General features: G+C 41.1%; 1 protein-coding gene across 2 annotated transcripts in view; it reads right to left on the reverse strand.

Moving 5' to 3' along the window:
* Window positions 1-22,566, reverse strand: part of C1QTNF7 (C1q and TNF related 7) — a 114,561-nt gene that overhangs the window by 62,863 nt on the left and 29,132 nt on the right. Inside the window, exon 1 of one of the 2 annotated variants that reach the window (XM_021717240.1) lies at window positions 14,136-14,408. The exons of the other annotated variant lie outside the window; for it this stretch is intronic. The gene's annotated coding sequence lies outside the window, so the exon portion shown is untranslated. Of the gene's footprint in view, window positions 1-14,135; window positions 14,409-22,566 lie in introns of those variants that run through there. 2 annotated transcript variants of the gene reach the window in all.

Here is a 22,566-nt window from a genome sequence, read left to right on the forward strand (position 1 = left end):
CAGGGTCTCACCATTTCTCACTATCTCTTGTGTGGCCACCGTTGTCCCTTTCCACATTGCCTTCTGCCCGAATGATTGCAACGATCTCCATCAGGTCCTTCTGCTCCTGCTCTTGGTGAAACCATTCGGCAAACACAGCTAATTCTGTTAGGGCCTGCTGTTGATTTCCCTTTTCACTCCAGGTAAAGGACAAAGGCTTAGAATGAGCCGGGGGGCCTTCTGTGGCTGGCCCCTGTCCCCATAGGTTACCTTATTCTCCACTCTCTCTTCTCTGATTGTTTGACTCTGACCACACTGTCTCTGTGTTGCTTCTCAAGCATGTTTGGCATGTTTCTGCCATGGGACATTGGCACACACTTTTCTTCCTACCTAGAAAGTGGCTCCTTAAGGTGTGTGTGTCTGTGTATATATCTACACCAATGTACATCATCATCCTGCCTTGCCACCTCCTTCAAGTCTGTGATCTAATTTCACTTTCCCAGTGAAGCCGCTCCTGACCACTCATTGTAAAATTGCAAACCATTCTATACCCTTTCCTGTCTTTATTTTCTCCATTGCATTATATCATTATCTAACACACCATGTATTTTTCTTTTTTCTTTTTGTATTGTCTGCCTTTCCCTATAAAATGTAACTCCACAATGGCAGGTATTTTTGTCTGTGCTTTTTGTTGCTGAGCTCGTGTCTAGAACAGTATCTGGTGTATATTAAGAACATGCATTTGGCTGGGCACTGAGGCTCAGCCTGTAATCCTGACACTTTGGGAGGCCAAGGCGAGAGGATTGTTTGAAGCCAAGAGTTCGAGACTAGCCTGAGCAATGTAGCGAGACCCTGTCTTTACAAAAAAAACTAGCCAAGCATGGTAGCACACACCTGTAGTACCAGCTACTTGGGAGGCTGAAGTGGAAAAATCGCCTGAGCCTATGAGGTCGAGGCTGCAGTGAGCTGTGTTTGCACCACTGCACTCCAGCCTGGACAACAGAGTGACTGTCTCTAAAACAGAAACAAAACAAAAACACACAAAAAATGTATTTGCTGGATGAAATAATTAAATTAATGTTACAAATATTGGTAAACAATATTTGATTGAGACTCAAGACCTCTCACAATTAAGTCCTCAATTAGCTAGTTTCTGAAGTAGTCACCTCCATATAACCTTCCTAAAAGTCTCATGCACAAGAGACATAGCAAGACAAAAGGACATCCTATGACATCTGGAGTTATGGCCACAGACTCCTGACTAGGACCGCAGAGCTCTAGGGAGCCAGGCTGGACATGGATGTCCTCTTTGCTCTCTGGGGGATAACACTGGTTGTCAGGAGAGCAGGTCCAAGGCAGAGGAAGGCAGATAGACAGGTTTTTGTTTTATTTTGCTTTGTTTGGGCTTTCAGGTCTTGTTTTGAATATAGCAGTCTAGTATTTGAGCTTTTCTGGCTGGTGAAATAAAATGCTACGAATGGAACTGTCTTTAGTCAAATTAATTCCATTTTTATTACCATGCTATGATGTGATGTGTCTGTTCTCAAACAGAGTCATCTAATGTAACATATAAACTGTAGGAAGGTGGTTGTCAAAGTCGTGATGTGTGCCCGTTTTATGAGCCTGCTATTGTTGAACTTGCCTGGCCAGCCGACTGGGAACTGGAGCAGACATGCTATAACCCACCTCGCCTTGCCTCCTGACAGTCTATTTTGCAAGCAGAGTCGGAGTGGACTTTCAGAATTTAAGTCAGACCTGTCAGTCACTCTGCTGCTTAAACCTCTTTAAGAGCTTCCTGTTTCTCTCGGGAAAAAACTCAAAGTCCTTGCAAGACCTTAGATGACCTCACTCCCACATCCTTCCAGCCTCATGTCTCTGCCTCATGCAGTTATTTCCAGCCACCCTTGTAGTCTTGCTGTTCCTGGGACAAGCCAAGCGCAGCCCATCCTGCCTTCTGTCCCACCTGTTACCCCTCAGCTGAGAACCCTCTTCTCTCAGGGCTAATGCAAGTCAATTCTCTCTGCTCAAAAGTTGGTTTTCTGGGGCTCCCAACCTTCTCTGATCCACTTGTCTAAAGCAGTGTGCCTGTGTTTTACTGTCCCTTATGCACTTCCTTGTCATGGTCCTCCTGACATGTGTGTTTCATTTGTCCACCCCTGGACTGGATTCTAAGGCCCTGGAGGGAGGAAGTTTGTTTTGATCACAGCTCTGTCCTGCAATGCCTACAATAGTGCCAGGTACTTTGTATTTAGTGTTGGCTGTCTGTTATTGTGCTGTTCTTGTGGATGTAGAATTCATAAGAGACAAGCCAAAGAGATCAATACATATTTTCGAAAGAAAGGAAGAGAGAGAGAGAGAGAGAGAGAGAGAGAGAGAGAGAGAAAATGAACGCATGTTCAAGAAATCCCAAGCTCCTAACCCTTGTTCTCACAAAAGAATCCTCCTCTTGTGTGTCCTGAGACACTGGTGGAACCTGGGCCCATTCGCCTGCCTTTTTTGCTCCTCCCATTTGCACTGTGGCGTGGGTGAGGGGAGACAGGGCAAAGTGAAGCAGAATCCCTGAGCCCTCCACACCTGGAGACCATTATTCACTACCTGTTGTGGTCTGTCTGCCAGCTGCCCTCAAGTCTGAGTATGATGCCTCCCCAGGTCAACACTTAAGATTTCGTATCATCAGGGGAAGACAGGTAAAATCTGAAACATTTGGAAGCAAGAAAATGATCTAGCCCAGCAAAGTTTATGCTTACAAAAATTTTCAAAGGCCAAATATAAAGAGGTTCTATGTTTTAGATTATCTCCCTGTCATGTGTCTGAAACCATTTTTATAACACTGAACACAAAAGCTCCAGAATTCAGTTTTCTTCCTGCACACACCTCTTTGCTGGCAAGGGTTCAGAACATTCTCCAGGCTCAGGGATCACAGAAAGAGACTATGTGTGGTCAGAGGGTTTCTTGGAGAGTGTGCACTTGAGTCAAGTTATTTTCAAGATCGTGATGAGCTTAGAGAGGTCATAATTGTTTAGGGTTTAAACTAAAAGTTTCCAGAAGGTCCATGTGTTTCACTTAAAAGGCAAAAATATGTGGGTAGAGTCATGAGTTATTTTCATGTGAGGTCTTCTATAAATAGATATTTGTTATAATTTCAATCTGTCAAGGAAGAGAGAAGTGAATATAATTTTATATATATATATATATATATATTTTTTTTTTTATTGGAGTCTCACTCAGTCGCCCAGACTGGAGTGCAGTGGCCGCTCCCGGTCACCGAAGCCTTGACTTGCTGGGCTCCAGCGATCCTTCCGCCTCAGCCTTCCAAGTAGCCAGAAATACAGGCGCGCGCTACCACGCCTGGCTAATTTTTTTTATTTATTGTAGAGATGAGGTCTCGCCAAGTTGCCCAGGTGGGTCTCGAACCCGCAGGCTCAGGCAATCCACTCACCTCGGCCTCCCAAAGCGCGGGATTACAGGCTGAGCCACCAAGTCCAGCCATATATATATATATTAAGTTGGAATCTTACTCTGTCACCCAGGCTGGAGTGCAGTGGCACAATTACAACTCACCACAGCCTCGACCTCCTGACCTCAGGCAATCCTTCTGCCTTAGCCTCCTGAATAGCTGGGACTACAGGCGCATACCACCACACCCAGCTATTTTTTTTTCTAATTTTTTGTAGAGAAAAGGTTTTATTATGTTGCCCAGGCTGGTCTTGAACTCTTAGCCTCAAGTGATTCTCCCACCTCAGCCTCTCAGAGTGCTGGGATTCCAGGTGTGATTTCTCCATGCCAAGTACGAGATGGATACTCTCATCACCCATTTAATCAGCTCACTATCCTTATCGTAAGCAATGATCCTAGTTTCAGCCTCCTAGGGAAAAAAGGAATATCATCACAGTCTCCTCAATTTCCCTACTCTTCCTACTTTATTCAGATTTCTAACCATCTTCACTTCCTTCTCATCTGTCTCCATGGACACGTCTCTGAGTTAGGACCCAGGCTTCTTCAAGACCAAGTCCTTCACTTGAATGGTTGTTTCAACCTATTCTACTTACCTCTCCAAGCTTACCTGGCCCAACCACCTTCTCTCATTCTCTGATGTCTTCAGTTTCTACCCCAGGTTGGTTACTTTCAATACATACAAATATTCACTTCTCTTCCATTCTGAAATTACCTTGACTTGGCTCCCATACCGACCCCTAACCACCATGCATCTCTGTTGTTTCAAGGGAATTAGACCTGGCAGGTTAAAGACATTTTGCAGGACTGGTAAGGGATGAAAAAAGCAAATCAGCTCTTTGCAAGGATGTTCCAGAGTCTGCCACAGAAAGCATTCTGCTGTGCCTGGTGTTTCTGTGATTGGGAGTAGATGGTAATGACTATTTCCAAACAATACCAATTTGAAGGAGCAAATATTTAGACAGATTCCCCCAATTTTATTGGTTTCTAGAGTGTTTCAGCTGACGACTAGAAGTTGGTGATTGACCACTAAGAGTGAGAGGTGTGAGTGGTGATTATACACAAGATCCTGAGTAGGGAGGGGATATATACGGACATATGTCTGACTTCTGTTCTGTGCCCACTGAATAGTTTTGAGGCTTTATGGAGAAAGTGGCTAATAATAGACACTGAAAGGAATGTTTCCAGGTAAAACTTTTCAGGAGGATATTTCCAGTAAAACAAAACAAAACAACAACAAAACAACAACAACAAAAAACCAGGCTTAAGTCTCTGGGTACAAGCACATCTACAGTGACTCAACAGAAAGTGGCTTTCTCTCTACTCTGCTTCCAACATCCTGGCTACACAAAGATTTGGGAAAGACAAAGGATTGTGCCCTTCACACAAACATTACCATTGTCAAGATGAACACCATTAGAAACCATGATTTGCATAGTGGACTATGACTTGGACCATCATTTGCATAGTGACTGTCGCCTTGGAGTTCATGAGCACATGTGAGCACAACATAGAATCATCAAGAAACACTTGGGGGAAGTTATTCCGTGAGAGAAGGAACACGACCCTGGAGTTAACATTCGGGTGCTCTCATCAGTATGACCAGGCTTGTGAGACCAGAGGAATAAAAGGCAAGGATTTTTTGCCTGTTTTGGTCGCCTTGATTTAGTAAGCTCTGGTAAATATTTGTTCAATACCATCTGATGACTTTGGCTGCATTAGGACCAGGAAAAGATGATCACCCTGTGGACAGCTGGGTACTTAGTCTGAACATCTGGAATCAAGCAGAATCGGCTAAGGCCAGACTAAGGATATGGAAGGTAGACAGGGAAGCAAGAGCAGTGGATTGTTGTGAGAAAGCCTGGCTGCAGGCCAGGCTTGGTAGCTCAGCCTGTCATCCCAGCACTTTGGGAGGCTGAGGTGAGTGGATTGCCTGAGGCTGCGGGTTCGAGACCAGCTTGGCGAACTTGGTGAGCTCTCGTCTCTACAATAAATAAATAAATAAATAAATAAATAAATAAATAAACAAACAAATAAATAAATAAGTTAGCTGGGCATGGTAACGCACACCTGTAATTGTGGCTACTTGGAAGACTGAGGAGGAAGGATCATGGGAGCCCAGCAGGTCATTGGTAGGGTGGCCGTGAGTGTGCCACTGCACTCCAGCCTGGGCAATAGAGTGAGACTCCAACTCAAAAAAAAAAAAAAGAAAGAAAGAAAGAAAGGAAGTCTTGCTGCAAAAATCAGGAGACAAATCAGTTGGGAGCTTGAGAAGCATATGGGATTCATTTTGTACAACAGTGTGATACAAACTATCTGCAATAGATGAGAAATACCAAAATAAGCTTGAGTGTATTGTCCATTGTTTTATATGGGGCTTCTAGTACATTATGTCAAAAATCTTTATATCCACCAGGTGAGATGGGTGGGATGGACATGTTCATTCCTCTCTCTAAGTAAGAAAATAAAGAATTGGATTAAATGGTAGCTTGCTAAAAGTCACGGAATTCATACACGTGTGAGAACCTATGGATTTGAATTGTGTCCTAGAATTTTTTTCCACTTTATCACATTGCAGAAATGAGATTTTTGGCTAATGAATGGATTTCGACTATGCAAATCTGTGGGCTCCTTTTTGTTTGTTTTTCCTCTTTTTAATTTTGCAGTAGTGACTATGAGGTGACAAGCTTTCCATATCCATCTTTAACTGGAAAGGTTGCAGCGACATGGGGAGATAATTAAAATGGAAAGAAACCCAATTTGAGACCTGGCTTCACAGGTTAAGATGAGAATAATGTATTGAAACAGCTGAGAGCCTCTGTGAAGGCTTTACTTCACATCACAGCAACACAGAACAAATTGCACAAATTCTAGGAATTATATCCCTCGGTAACAAACACTGAAGTCACTTTTTAAAATGTCACCAAATGACTCTGTTGACTTGGTTTTGTAACAAGTTACAAACAGATGGCACTTTGAAGCATACGAGGCTGCTTGGAAAACAAAACCGCTTAGACATTTTTGTCTGGTTTGCTAAGATAATGTGATGAAGCTCCACATGAAAGCATCTTGGTGTGTGCTGATAGAGAAAGGCTCCTTACCCTTCAGTAGATTTGCTCTAATTTCTACTTTCTTGCAATCAAAGAGTTGATTTTTCAACTGTCAACTCTGCCTGAGTTGGGCTTCATGAAGGTTTGTGAGCTTGCTGAATAAAAGGTTGGAAGCAAGGGATAAGAGAACTACCATTTCCTGAACATCTATTGTGTGCTAGACTCTATAGGTATATTACAAATTTGTATATTTTATTTACTCATAAGAAAATCCTATGGGTTCCAATTACTGCCTCTATTTTATTTTATTTTTTAATTTGAGTTGGAGTCTCACTCTGTCACCGAAGCTACAGTGCAGTGTCATACTCACAGCCACTTTAGCATTGACCTGCTGGGCTCAGGCCATCCCTCCGCCTCAACCTTCCAAGTAGCTGGAACTACAGGCTGAGCCATCGAGCCCAGCCTGCTTATCACTTTTTAAGAACATATTTTCGGCCAGGCGCTGTGGCTCAAGCCTGTAATCCCAGCACTTTTGGAGGCCGAGGCGAGAGGATTGCCTGAGCCTCGGTTTGAGACGAGCCTGGGCAACATGGTAGGACCTCATCTCTACAATAAATAAAAAAATCAGTCAGTTGTGGTAGTACGTATGTGTCTATAGTTCTGGCTACTTGGAAGGCTAAGGTGGGAGGATCACCAGAGCCCAGCAGGTAGACGCTGGGGTGGCTGTGAGCATGCCACTGTACTCCAGCCTGGGCAACGGAGTGAGACTCCAACTCAAAAAAACAAAACACAACATATTTTCATCTCCACCGTAATTGTCAAATATTAAAATAGATGCAACTAGTAAATGTGTATGTAATATAGCCTATTTATGTATCAAATTCCAAATTTATTGTTTTCAGAAATAGGAACTAATGGCATATTTTGACAGATATTGTTAGTTGACTCACTCAAAACTCATCACAATTCACTTCTCCCTGCCTCCTTCTTTCTTACTTTCTTTCCTTCTCTCTCTATTCCCCCTCCTTTCCTTCCCTCCCTTCCTTTCTTTTTTGAGCTGGAGTCTCTCTCAGGCTGGAGTGCAGTGGCATGATTACCGTTCGCCACTGCCTTGAACTCCTGGGCTCAGGAGATCTTTCTGCCTCAGCCTCCCGAATAGCCGGGACTGTAGGCACAAACCACTACCCCTGCCTTATTTTTTTAATGTTTTGTAGAGATGAGGTCTTGAAGTCTCACTATGTTGCCTAGGCTGGTCTCAAGCTCCTGGGCTCAAGAAAGCCTCCCTCTTCAATCTTCCAAAGTGCTGGCATTAGTCAAGAACCACTTTGCCTGGTTCCTTGTCTTCTTCTATACTAAGGACAAAAAGCAGAATACACAGACTTCCAGAATCCCTTCAGCTAAAGGTAGCCATGCTACATACGCAGTTTGGCCAATAAGTTGCACCTGGAGATTCAACAGCAATATCACCATTTTAGAAATGAAATTCCATGCTAATATTAGTGGAGCAGGAATATGGAAGGACACAGATTTCCTCATGGCATTCTTAGATAGCTACACAATCCCTGGACCATCTACTTCTGGGCTTATTGTGTGGGAAAAAAGTTAACTCCTTGCATGTTAAAGGAACTGAGTTTTCTGATATTAATGGACAAATGCAATCCTAACTGACATGCAGAATAGCCAGAATTTTAAAAGACATTCCTATTTTTTTTAAACAGGATGCCATTTTCATGCCAGTTTTTGTCCAGATTTCTGGTTTCCAACCACTGAAATTACAGTCATCGATTTAGACAATGGATGCATTGGAATGGTGTTCATTTTGTTGGGCACAGATTGGAACAGAGTTGAGTCTCCTCCCCGGGTGTGGGAAAATGGCCCACATAGCTGTGATCCAAGTAACTGCGGACCTTCCAGAGAGTCTGGACATCACTTCAGCCAAAGCAATTGGCCTGGGGCAGGGGAAGGAGAACAGGATGGCTAGACTCGACATGTCCCCACCACTGTGCCTTACATGGATGTAGTCTTGGCATTTGATTGGAGGGTCTAGAAGGGAGGTTGAGGAATCATTTTGTCTGACTTGTCACCTTGGAGAGGGGCCACACTGAAGTCATACCAGACATATATGTCAGCCAGTCTGGTTCTAATAGACCTCCAAAGAAGACAATTCCTTAGCCTCTTCCCTAAGGAGGCCATTTCAACATTGAAAAACCCACAGTAAATTCTTCTTTACTTAAATAGAACGTGTATTGTATTTTTTAAAGCCCTTTATTTTTCTAAGGCAGAGAGGTAGAGCAGGAAGTGAGTGGGTTGTGGAGTTTAGCAGTCCTGGGTTGAGCTGTAGTTTTGCCACTTGCTAGTTGGTGAACTTCCTTGTTACTTAACTCCACAGAGCCTCGGTTTCTTATCTGTAAAATAAGCAGAGTAATAGCTATACTACAATCCCTAGAGTTGTGGTATGTAAAATGCTGGGTATTATTTTCCATAAAAGTGTTTAAATCAGTTCCTTTTCCCCCTTCTCTGTTGACTGGACGGCAACTCATTACCATTCTCTGGCTGAAATTACATTAGAGCCTCAGGAGCATCACGGAATTGTTCCCAAACTTTCTCTACTACTGGCTAATTAACTCACATTTCCTCATCCCATCCTCTTTGCTCTTGCTTTTCAGTTTTCAAATTTTAACTTGGGAACATGTTTTCAAAGCAAATTTTTTAAAAGTGGCAATTTGGGGAGATCGTATTTTTTATAAAGTAAGCAAAAAAAATTAGCACTTGAAAATCAAAGACATTTTATGTTGCCATACACACAAAATTCTCCTTCTAGGTTGCAGATTTATAATTGAGGTTTACACTATGGTGACACAGACAAAATGGCATAATCAGACAATCATCTGGATCATTACAGCCAAGGATTTGGCCACAGTTATTTGGCTCATTAAAAAGCAAAGTTTACTCCTAAGGTGCAAGTCGTCAAGGCTCAGTGACTCAGCCTGTAATCCCGCACCTTGGGAGGCTGAGGTGAGTGGATTGCCTGAGCCCACGGGTTCGAGACCCGCCTGAGCAACTTGGCGAGACCTCATCTCTACAATAAATCAAAAAAAAGTCTGGTTTAGTCTCAGGGGTCAGAGATGTCGCCCATTGGGAAAGGAAGGGCGTACAGGCAGGTCCACTCCAATTGTCTGTAGGATCCAGGATAAGAATATAGACACAAGCCCATATGCTTAAATATTTAAAAGTTATAACTCAGCCGGGCTCGGTGGCTCAGCCTATAATCCCACGCCTTGGGAGGCTGAAGTGAGTGGATGGCCTGAGCCCGCAGGTTCAAGACCCACCTGGGCAACTTGGCGAGACCTCATCTCTACGATAGAAATCAAAAAATTAGCCGGGCGTGGTAGTGCACGCCTGTAGTTCCAACTACTTGGAAAGCTGAGGCGGAAGGATCGCCGGAGCCCAGCAGGTTGAGGCTGTGGTGGCCGGGAGCGGCCACTGCACTCCAGTCTGGGCAGCAGAGTGAGACTTCAATTCAAAAAAAAAAAGAGAGGAAACATTTCAGACCATGGGCTGTTTTTAAAAACTGTGACATGACTCTTGGCTAATGGAGTGTTGGACCGGCTGGCTTCTGGCAGCTTTGCATGTTGGCTCCACTGACATATGTCCAATCTCAGACTCGAAGCCACACATGAAGTAATTGTGAAGCCGCACAGTTCATCCTTAAAAGTCTGCTAGGTGGTGGTTCTCATCTTCTCCAACAATGTAATCCCTAGGAATTGTGATGATTCAAGCTTTTTTTTTTTTAAAAAAATCATGAATTAAACTTTATTCACTAAGAACCTACTAATTTATCTTCAATGAAAAAGAACATTTTGAAAAAGCCCAGAAAATGGTATAAGAGAATGAAACAGCTACTGTAGTATAGTTTGATTCAGATTTTTTTTTTTCCTTTCTTCTTTTCATACGGTTGCTCATGGCATAGGATACTAAAGAAAATTTCAAAATAGAGTTTCAGGGTTGAGAGAATCCCCATAGATTTACTCCTGCTGTGCAGTTTGTAGGCAACGAAGCAGGGCTAGAAGAACTTCAGAGACTCGTCTAGGGTCACATGGTTAGCCAGTGGTTTAATCATGGCTTTGTGTCATTGTGTCTTCTGATTCAAGTCTGTGCTAAATGTCACTTCCCCGATGGTATGTGACCACCTTAGCCAAAGAAGTAGCCAATTCTGGCAGCTGCTAGTCACTGAATCATTATCCTGTTTTATTTTCTTCATAGCACTTCTCAGTTTCTGAAGTTACATTCTGCTTTATGAAACTGTTGTTTGTCTCCTCTAAAGCCTAAGCTACACAAAGGCAGGCACTCTGGCTGTTGTTCACTGTTATATCTAGAATAATGCCTGGCACACAGTAGGTCTTCAATACATATTTGTAGATTGAATGGAACAGAGCTAATGAGAAAGGGAACTTCTGTTTGTTTCACACTTATTATGCTAAGTGCTAATGCTAAGTTGTTTCTGTCTGTGACATGAGCTTAAAAGGCAAGTGATGTGCTTCGAGTCTTGCAGTTAGAATGGAGTGAAGCTAGAAATGAAAGTCAGGGATATTTTGCTTCAAATCCTGACATTTGTCACCACAGAAATTGATTTCCAGTGTTTAAGTGTTCCTGACCCACCATGCCCTTCATGACTTCTCCCAGGCATCTAAATTTCCCACTACTCTTAAGTATGTGTTTGGCATCCCCTGTTGGCTTGTATCTACCTTGGCTACAGAAGTCTGCAGAGAAATCAACCTGAATATATCATATTCAGCACAGTAAATACTCTATTTGCTGACTACTCTGTATAAAGCTTGTTGAGTAAGTTTCTTATGTTATAGATATTATAGCTTTATTCTAATTTGCTAATGAATTCCTTTGAGTGCACAAATTTGTCACGAAAAGCCTACAAGAGAAAGAAATCTACTGATTTGCTGGTCATTGACGCCTGAGGCAATCAAAGCAACTGATGACAAAAAGTTCAGATGGTCACAGGGTTTAGAAGGTGACATAGGCCAAAAGATGAAGAAAGCATGGGGCTAGTAGCAAGATAATACATAACCCTAAAATGGTGTTGTTTCTGACCACAGGGTAATCCACAAATGTGAGTAAAGGAAAATGCCAAATCTCTTGTCCTTAGTAGAAATTTTCATCTTGTTCAGAGGAAGGCCATATTGGATACGACAAACTTATTTTTTCCCAGGACTGACTGAGGGTAGTGAATGTCTAACTCTGATGCATACCAGAATCATCTGGAGAATTTATTAACAAGGGGGTATAGGTACCAACTTTAGTTAATGAGATTCTGTGCCATGCCCAGAGTTAGGGCCTAATTGATGGTGACAATTAGCATTATTAGTTATTTCACTTCTCTAAAAGGAAGGCCTGACCCATTTATTTACAGGTTGGTAAGAGAAGGAGAAAAAAAAAAAAAAAAAAACCAAACGAAAAAACATGGTGTTGTGAAAAGAGTACAGGATTTGGAATTTGAAAACCTGTATTTGGACCCAGCCTTGTTAATTTCTAGGTGTGTGACTTTGGGTGAGTTAGTTCATGTCTTTGAGCTTCAGTTTTGTTTTGTTTTTGTTATGGTCAATAACGTTTATAAAAGAATGCATATGAAAGAATCCAGTAACAAAAGGGAAGGAGGCAGGGATTTAAAATGTGGACTTTCTTCATTATGGTGAAAACAGGTCATTTACTTCTGAATTCCAGCTCTGCCCATCATCATTAACTGTGTGGCCAGGGGCAGGTTAACCTGACTAACCTTGGTTTTTCATATTTGAAAGAGACAAAAACACTACCTTACCTATTTTAACTCTCAATATTTACATGAACCCTGCTGTTATGAGCTCTATTTTATTGTAAGGAAACTAGGCACAGAGGAGTTAAGTAATCAACCAAGAATCACAGAAAAGTCAACCTGGTTTCTGTGCCCAGGTCCTCTGGTTTCAGGGCCTCTACCCCTTACCAGTGAGCTTTCTCCCAGAGCATGTGAGACATGCTTAGGAAGGACCCAGCACACACAAATGCTCAGTAAATATTTATCAGTATTTGAATAGCTTTCTTTTACAATCCAAACTTGTATTTCTCCATTTAGTGTTATAGTGTGTCACACATCTCAGTTAGCATCCAACCTTACTTAGCTGTTGTCCGTGAACATAAACATGCACTTGGGCTGCATAAAAACTGCAGGCATGTTTATACTAGAAGGGTAGCATTGTGTTACATTTGATTTTTATTGTTTTCAGCACATTAGGTGCATAATATCTATTTCTGTAAAGGTGAAAGGTTAGAGATCACCTCAGACTTAATGTACAAATGAATTACTTGATGAAGGGCTCTATGGGAAATGAGCTACTATACATTTCCAATAACTAAAGTCCCTTTCCACCTAGAGCCTGTTGCTTCTTGGAAGTGCCTTACGTGTGTGAGGACAATGACTGACATATTTGAAATGAAACCAGTCCTAACAACACAGGAAGTTGAAGTGTGAGCCAAACATACTCAAAGAGAAGGAAAGAAGTCAGATGTCAACTAGAGTTAAGGTGAATTATTTTTGATATTGGGGACCTTTCCAAGGAGTCGGGGAACACAACCTAGGCTGAGGGTGCAGAGCCTTATCATTCAAATCATGACCCAGAACATGTTGGGTGATACATAGTCTGATAATGGGGCAGAGTGTGAGATCTTGGACACATGCTCCTGGCAGCCACGGAGATCATGATGCAGGGCCCTGAAACAGACATTCAAGTTCCTGGGGAAGTTGTAGGGTATCATGGAACAAAGGATAATTGCAGCAAAACTATCTCCTTTATGTTTGCCATATTTCCCTAATTACATCTCAGTCATTAACCACCATTTGATTTAAAATACTGTAAAAAAAGAAGTACCCTAGTACAGTGCATCATAATTTATGAAATTATTCCATCCTTTTATATAATTGCTATTAATGCAAGCCCATAGTTTTACCAACACAATTTAGATATTTATGCCTCTATATGGCAATGATTGCATTATCCTCCCACGGCCCAGTTGAGTGGTGAGCACATCTGTTTAATAATAAAATAGACAGTAAATAAATCAACACCCTTAACCGAAACTAAATTGAGCAAAAGATTTATACCACTACAAGGAAATCTCCACAGAACAATATTAGCTTTAATGCTTTCTTTTTCCTCCATTAAAATCCAATAGTATATTGAAATGAAGAAAGCACCTTAAACTTGAATTGTACAGGAGTGGACTCGATGACAATTTTGTTTTGCAGGGTAGGGCTACACAACCACGTCTGCCTGTTCCTGAAAATGTCTGTGTTGGCCTCACGTTCCTCTTGAATACAGATCTATAGCTATGAAGGAGCCTAACTGGCAGAAAGGGTTTTCAAAACTAACCCTTCCCAAGCAAAGCCGATTCTGACAACTTTCACTTTCCCTCTTCTGTTCAACAGAAGCGTTGTCCCCCAGAGGAGCTGTGTTATTGACTAAGCCCCAGTCAGTAAACACCTCCGAATATCACAGAAGAACAGAAAGAGCGAGTAACACCAATACGAGCCAAAGGAGTTCTTTCCGAGAAGGGAAAAAAAGGTCTGAAGACATTTGCTGCCATTGAGAGAAAGGACTGTTTACTTACATTGCTCGCAAGACCTTCCAACAGCTGGAGTCTTTGAATTCTAGTGTGCGCAGATGTGGAGTTTTTCCTCAAAATCCCCTTCCCTTTGGCAGTGAGGAGTACTCATAACTCTTTGGGGCTTCAGATTGATAAGTAATTTCCTGATTTGCTTTCTAAAGCGTCCTCCCAGGCTTTGAGCAGTGGCGAGAGAGGGAGAGGGTAAGGCCTCCTGTGTGCAGTGACACTGTGGCCCACAGTCCTCCTGATTGAGCTCAAAAAAGAGACTTGTCGACTTCACAAACAAAAGTAAGTACCCTCCTTTATCTGTTGGCTTGCTCCCCAAATAATAATTGGGAAAGAGTACAGTGAAAATCTGGACAATATTTGTTCTAAAAGTATAGTATTCAAGTTGAACGCCTCCTCATTTTTTGGGTTGGGAAAAACCAGGGCACCTCTGACTGATCTTCAAAGACCAGTTGTTGTGATTGCTTTTTTACCAGCCACTGAGAGGATGTTTCCGAGATCACACAGCCCAAGTTCCTCGGGTGACAGTGAAAGGAAAGGAAGCCCTGGGCTTATAAAGCTCAACCAGGATCATGTGGCTAGTTAGTGGAAGGACTGAAACCAAAGAGCCTCTTGAATGTTAAGCCAGCACTCTGTCTATGACAGAGAGGAAGAGACAGAGCAAGGGTTTGAGATTTGGCTCTTGAACTTTAAGATACACATCACTGGATGAGGCCCTCTGAATTTTGGTTTTCACAACTGCAAAATGGCAATCCTAATAATAATGATCCCTGCTTGATCATATAGTATGGCAATCATTGTGAAGAGATTTGTCAAGAATGAAAGCAATTGTACCCTTGATGGAATTTTGTCAATATGGTACCATTAACATCCTTCTCTTTTCCATTCTCATATTTTCTTTAATGTTATTTTCTGTGCTAGAAAAAAAAAAAAAAACATTGAGTGACTTTTGGATGGAGAAGGTGGATACTGGCTAGGAAATGAGATAGGATATGGAGAAAACTATTGACCCCTTGGAAATCCAGGTCAAGAGCAGGTGAAAGTGGGTATATAGCATGTCTTGACATTTGCTTCAGAAAGAACACTATATCTAGAAACAGAAATTCCGGGCTTGACCACTGCCTTGAACACTTAACAGCCAAGGGAGTCCCATGGAGTCACTTAAAAAAAATTTCAAACCAGTTTCCTCATTGGGCATGTGATCTCTTTCCCATTGCACTTACCTCATCTTGTTGTGGTGACGATCAAATGAGATCTTTATCCAAGACAATGCTTTGCAACATTGCAGTCTTTGAAACTGTAAAGCAGTTGCTATGCCGTGAATGGATGTGCCCCCTCCAGAAATTCATATTTGGGAGCCAAAGATCCAATATAATAGTGTTAAGAGGTGGGGCCTTTAGGGGGTCATTAGGCTATGAGGACAGAGTCCTCATAAATGGGATTAACCACCTAATAAAAAGGTGAGAGAGAGCTAGCTAGTCCCTTGTTGCCTTTCTCCCCTTTTGCCATGTGAAGACATAGCTTTTGTCCCCTCTGGAGAATGCAACAATAAAGCACCATCTCAGAAGCAAAGATGGATCCTTGTGGATGCCTTAGTCTTGGACTTTCCAGCTTCCAGAACTGTGAGAAATAAATTTCTGTTGTTTATGAATTACCCACTCTGTGTTATTTTGTTATAGCAGCATGACTGCATCTCCCATAGAAAACACTACTGATTGAATGGTGCAACTGCCACTACCTGTTTCGTCTGTAGCATGTGTTCACGCAACGAGGTGCCAGGGCACTTGGCTTTTGCTTTCTTCTTCTTTCTCTTCCTCCTCCTTTTCTTGTTCTTGTTCTTCTTGTCCTTTGGCTTCTCCTTGTCTTTTCCTGCTCCTGCCCCTGCTCCTGTCTCTTTGTCTTCTTCTTCTTCTCCTCCTCCTCTCCCTTCCCCCTCCTCCTTCTCCTCCTCCTTCTCCTTCTTTCCTTCCTTCCTCCCTGCCTCCCTCCCTCCTTCCTCTCTCCACCTCACCTCTCCTCTCCTGTCCTCTCTTCTCCTCTCCTCTCCCCATTCCTTCCTCCCTCCCCCTCTTCCCTCCTTCCCTTTTTCCTACTTTCACTCTATCATCTGGTTGAAGTGCAGTGGTGTGATTATAGCTCACTGTAACCTCAGACTTCTGGGCTCAAATGATCCTCCTGCCTCAGTCTCCTGAGTAGCTGAGACTACAGGCATGTGCTGCCATGCTTAGCTGTGTTTTTTAATTTTAATTTTTGTAGAAATGGGATCTTGTTGTGTTGCATAGGCTGGTCTCAAACTCCTGGGCTCCAGCGAACCTCCTGTCCCAGTCTCCCAAAGTGCTGGTATTACAGATGTGAGCCACTGTACCCAGCCTCTTCTTTTAAAGAACTCTATCATGTTTCTTCTCCTGTCACCCACCTCTTGATGTTTGTTGTCCCATATTTGCTACATTGGTTTTCCTTCTTAGAGCTCAATTTGTCCTTCCATTTATCACGTAACAGTAAGAATGCAAAACAAAGAGGAAACACTTTGTTCAACCACACAGAAAGGCATGTGGTCTTTATCCTTGAAGTAGCCATGAACACACACCAAATAAATCAACATTAGCCCCCTCCCATCCCTTTGAAAATGCTCAAGCTCAAAGTCCAACTCCTATTTAATTAATTCATTTACTTTCTTTGATCTTTCAGGAATTTATTCTTCAAATATTGTTTCTATCGTCTGTAAGAGGAATTTTCTAATTTTCGGATTGAACCTTGTCTTAGTCAGCTCGAGCAGCCATAACAAAATACCGTAGACTGGGTGATAAAAACAACAGAAATTTATTTTCTCACAGCTCTAGAGTGTGAAAGTCTGAGATCACAGTGCCAACATGGTTGGAATCTGGTGAAGGCTTTTTTCTTGATTTGCAAGTGGCTGCCTCCTTGCTGTGTCCTCATATGGTAGAGAGAGACATCTTTCTCTTCCTCTTCTTAAAAAAACCACAATCCTATTTGATTATGGACCTATTCTTATAACCTCATTAACCTTAATTACCTCTGGAAGACTATCTCCAGATAAAGTCACATTGGTGCTTTAACACATAATTTTGGGAGACATGATTCCATCCATAGCAAACTGGGAGAAAGTGAGAAAAGACAACTAATATTTATTGAAACATTTTTTCTTTCTCAATGAAGCCTCATAACAACTTTGGAAGGTTGGTAGTGACTTTTCCAAGGTCACAAAGCCATGACATGGCTGTGTTCAAATGTAAACTGTGATGACCAAAACCTTGCTCTCTTCATGACGCATTCTGGCTCCACCTTCTCTTCTCTCCTAGAGTCTGAGCCATAACCCTCTATTTTTGCTTCCCATGCTTCCCAACTCAGTTGCCCTAAGGCAGGACATTGTTACTCAAAGTGCTGTGAGAAAGAAAAAGGAGTAGAAAGATGCCCTGTGGATTTCTTCAGGGTCCCCACTGAGTTCAGGCTGACAGCTGTGGAGAGTCTGCCTGGAATGTGCCTTCCTCTCAGCCTTCTTTATGCTATTTAATAAACCCTCCCCAGTCAGTGCAAACTCAACTCCTGTGTTTCTTCCTCAGGAAAGCTTTCTTTGACCCAACTCTCACCTACCCTGGCTCCTTCTTGTATTTTCTCTTAACTATTCCATGCTTCTCCTCCATAATTTTTATCTCCTTTCATAAGACTTCATAAATGTTGCTTCATCACTGTAGTAGTTTTATATTTCTGAAATAATTTGCATAATGTCTGTCTCTCTCACCTGTCTGTATGCTTCTTGAAGCCAGGGATGTTTTGCCCACTAAAGTATGTCCAGTCATTAGAACACTAACATGACAACCTACAGAAAAGCAAGGGAGGATTGGATAAAGGAAAATCAGGGAAAATAGTAGCAGAAAGGCCCCACAAAATTTACCCGGCGCGGTGTGATGATTATGCCCAAGAGAACAGTCTAATGGAACCTCTTTATTAATTCCTCTGCATATCACCAAATACATTCTTCTCCTTTCTCTTTTGCATGGGTGCTAGGTTGGTTTGACTGATCAAGAACGAGATTTTTGGAGTAAAGAGAGGGAGGTAAGGAACAGTTGTGGGTCACATTTGTTGCTTGCTGGTCAATCACTGGACTCCTGCAGGGGCAGCACAGCCCAGTCCTTTGCCTGATGGGACTACATGTTCATATCCCACCAGCCTCAGCCTATTTCTAGAAAGAGCTGAAACAGTATTCTAATAGATCAGGATGACAAGAGATATAGAAGCCTGCCAGGAGGAATTCCCACCAGGGAAAGACATTTTTATCGTAAGGAACCACACGTGCAAAGACATGGAATGACAGCATGTTGTGTTTAGGAAACTACAAGGAGCATAGTTTTGTTGGTGTGTTGCAAGAAAATTTGATAATATAAATGAAAGTGCCAGATAAGTATTAAGTGTTTTCATTTTTATCTACTTCCCAACATTGTTTGGAAGGTCAATGAGGGAGTGCATGTGGAATTGCTTTATAAACTGGAAACCGTCCTATGAAAATATTTTTATTACAAATTCTTTTGGATGAAGATAACTAGAATATTAGACTAAGAAACCATTCTGGGAAACTGAATTATTTATAAACTTATTTTATTTAGAAACTGAAAGTTTTGATTAGTTTTTTTCTTTAAATCTCCTTTCAAAGACTAGATCATAAGTTTACAGGACCTATTAAATATGAGTGAGCTGGGATATATGTTTTCAACTCAGCATCTTCCCAGGCCCTTTGTACTCTTTCTGGAACAGGGACTAGATGTTTGGAACTACATTTCCCAGAATGCCTTGCAAGCAGAGCTTCTGGTTAGAATCAGCACACATGGGGATGGGAAAGACAGAAGAATTAGAGGACATCGTTCTTTGGTAGCAGTGACAGGGTGAGGACAGATCGTTTTTGTGAAGCTTGCTAGAGCTTCCGGAATCTCACATTTTTGTGTGGCATCCCCGCAATCTTGTATTTATGAATTTATAGCAAAACAGCATATCTTTTCCTCAATTTTTAGTTCCATGGTCCCCTTAAATTTTTTTTAAAGCTTTCGAGAAAAAGTTTATCAGAGAAAGAAGGGCAAAAAGAAATGGAGACATGCCAGAGCTGGCATCGGCAAAATAAACTGCTGCTTTTTATATTTAGAAATAATTATAGACTCATAGGGAGGTGTAAAAAAAGTTGCCAAAACAACTATCTTAATTATATCATCTTTGATAACTTATATTTTTGATATATTATCTTTGATAGTTTATATCATCATTGATAACATAATATATATGTATTTATATTATATATGTACTATGTATATATATATATATAATATAAAAACCAGAAACTGTCATCAGAATAATAGTATTAACTAGACTACAGACCTTATTCAGTTTTCACCAGTTTTTACACAGATTAATTTGTGTGTTGTGTAGTTCAGTATAGTTCAATATAATGTGATCCCATGTATCGATTCTCTACAGTTCTTTCAATAGTTCCTTAAGGCTTCAATTTCTTTTCTTAATTCCCTATCTAGAGTGATGCTTATTTTTCTAACTGAATGCTGACTGATATGATTAATAATTTCCTGGTTTTATCTTACATCTGGAGTCTGGCAGTCAAATTTTGTTGCTTACATTCCATTATGTTCATTCATTTATTCATCTAAAATAGCGTTAACTGGTATTCTTTCACTTGTCCTTTTTTTGCTATTGTCTTTCTCACAGGATGACAAAAGCATCACAAAAGATTTTTATCTCTCTTTTTTTTTTTAAAGAAAAGGTTTTGTTCTGTTGCCCAGGCTGGAGTACAGTAATGTGATCAAAGCTCACTGCAGCCTCAGTCTCCTGGGCTCAAACAACCCTCCTGCCTCAGTCTCCCAAGTGCTGGGACTACAGGTGTGTGCTGCCACATTCAGCTAAATTTTTAATTTTGTTGTAGAGATGGGGTCTCGCTAGTTGACCAGGTTGGATATTGAGCTCCTGGCCTCAAGCCATCTCTCGAAGTGCTGAGATCACAGGTGTGAGCCACTGCATCTAAATTTATAGGGCTTTTGATTGTTCCATTTTCAAATTCATTCTTACCAATGTAGATTTTAAAATGCAATACTATTTAGATCATTCTTTTTTTTTTTTTTTTTTTAGGTGGAGTCTCACTCTCTGTCACTCAGGCTGGAGTGCTGTGACACACTCACGGCCACCCCAGCGTCGACCTGCTGGGCTCCAGCAATCCTTCCACCTCAGCCTTCCAAGTAGCCAGAACTACAGGTGTGCATTACCACGCCTGGCTAATTTTTTATTTATTGTAGAGACGAGATCTTGCCAAGTTGCCCGAGCTGGTCTCGAACCCACGGGTTCAGGCAATCCACTTATCTAGGCCTCCCAAAGTGCTGGGATTATAGTAAATCATTCTCAAATAATGATAAAATGATTTCTATATGATAAGGTGGGAAATAAAAAACAACAGATATAGCTACTGGATAGGAGGAGGCAAAGTTATCATTATTGATAGATAATAAAATTGTACACTGAAACAAAACAAGTAAATTTTTAAAAGCATTGTTAGAAATAATATATGTCTAGTAGGGCTGATAGAGACAAAAAAATGCACAAAAAATAGATTTATTCAAAAGAATAAGATAGAGAATATAACATTTAAAAATCCTCTAAAATCTAAAATGGTGCTTGTTTCTCTTCAGAGAAAGGAGAGTTTGGTCTCTCTCTAATTCTGGGCTGTTTTCTCACCCAAACCCTTAATCAGCCCAGCTTGTGGGCAGAGACTCTCAAAATTTTGGTACATGTATTTTTCCCACATTTCATTCTTACCTCTGACTCACTAATCCCAAGTTATCAAAATCTGGTCTGAAGAAGCCAAGGGAAATCAACATTGTGACATGCCCTTTGTCTCTTCCCAATTAAGACAAATTTCCTCTCAAAATATCTTAGTCTGCAGAGATGACCCCAGGTTCTAACTTAATTTTTTTTACATCATTTTCCCAAGACAGTGTAACAACTTGAAACCACATACTTCAGAAGATGATCTTTGCTTTACATACACCAATTAATTGCCTTTCCCAGCATAAATGGGCTATCTGTCTCTCTCAACAAATGGGAATAAGAACAGAGTTATGGCTAGCATTCATTAGGTACTAGCAAAGTTCATTGATTCTTCTGGATATTAACTTAATTAATCCTCACTACTATATGGATAGAAAATTTAGGTCACTTAAATGGAATCTCAAGATTTCCAAGAAAAGAACCAGGTGGTAAATCTTCAAGTCCTTTCTCAATGCCACCACAGTATGTTTTTTCTTGTGGTGACAATATTTTTTTTTCCAAGAAGATTTTAAAACATTAGAGTCTGAGAATCAGCCTGGACCCACTGGACATGTATAAGCCTTAATGAGCTGCATTGGCTGCATCAACACAATCTGTCTAATTTACAGTCAACTTGTAGAAAAATACCAGGAAAGTGAGTGGCACTGGTGGCACTATGTAATGACAAAAAATGTGAAAGTGACATGGGAATGCTGATATTTGGGAGACCAGACATAGTGGAAGTCCCAAGTATATTTCCCTGACTTGATGGAAATCTTGTCATGAGGGAGCTTTGGGTTTGCCTCCAAAGTGAAGTTAATTCTTTAGAACTTTAGCATGTTAATAAAAGCAACAAAAGTTTCATCACTCTCAAAGGTATAATTTAGAAGACTCTTTCCCCAATAATAGTTGTCCTTTGAAGACTGGAAATTGCCTTCTAGTTCTATTTTAAGATTTTTATTGAAAACATTCAAATGCAGGCCTAGCTTCAAAGCATAGTTTGTAATCAAGAAGCATTTCCTGGTTTACATTGGTCAATTAATGATTATATTGATTCAAAAGAAGGAAGAGTCCCCAAATCTCAGTGATTGCCGTTATTAATAAATAGATGCATCCTCTGTGTAAACAGTTAAACCAAAATGAGTCTCAAAAGAACCCAGTCTTGAGCTCTTCAACTTTCCAATCTTCTTGCTTTATGATCATCAGCATTTTCTCCTCCCAATTTTTCAGTTCCTCATTTTCCATCATGACCATGCTGTCTCAGCAAGCCTGCATTAATTGCACTTGTACCTCTTGTCTTAATCAACAATGAAGCTTTCACTTAGATGGTAGATTATTTAGGATAAGGGTATTTACTGAGGATGGCTTGTTTAGCCAGAGAGCACATAACAGCTCTTTTGGAGATTGCAAACGTAATCTGTCACATATAATTTGAGAGATAAGTATGTAGCCAAAAATAAAGAAAATAGAAAGAGGAAAATAAAGAAAGACGAAAGGAAGAGTGGAAGGAGGAAAAGAAGGAAGAAGAAAGAGGAAGGAAAAAATGACAGGAAAAGTAAAAAGGAGAAAGAGAGTGAAAGCAAAAGGGGGAGAAAAAAGCAGAGGAGGGAAGCAA

This window comes from Carlito syrichta, unplaced genomic scaffold (assembly GCF_000164805.1).
Source record: "Carlito syrichta isolate Samal-C Ts95f unplaced genomic scaffold, Tarsius_syrichta-2.0.1 Scaffold309483, whole genome shotgun sequence".
Classification (NCBI taxonomy): Eukaryota; Metazoa; Chordata; class Mammalia; order Primates; family Tarsiidae; genus Carlito; species Carlito syrichta.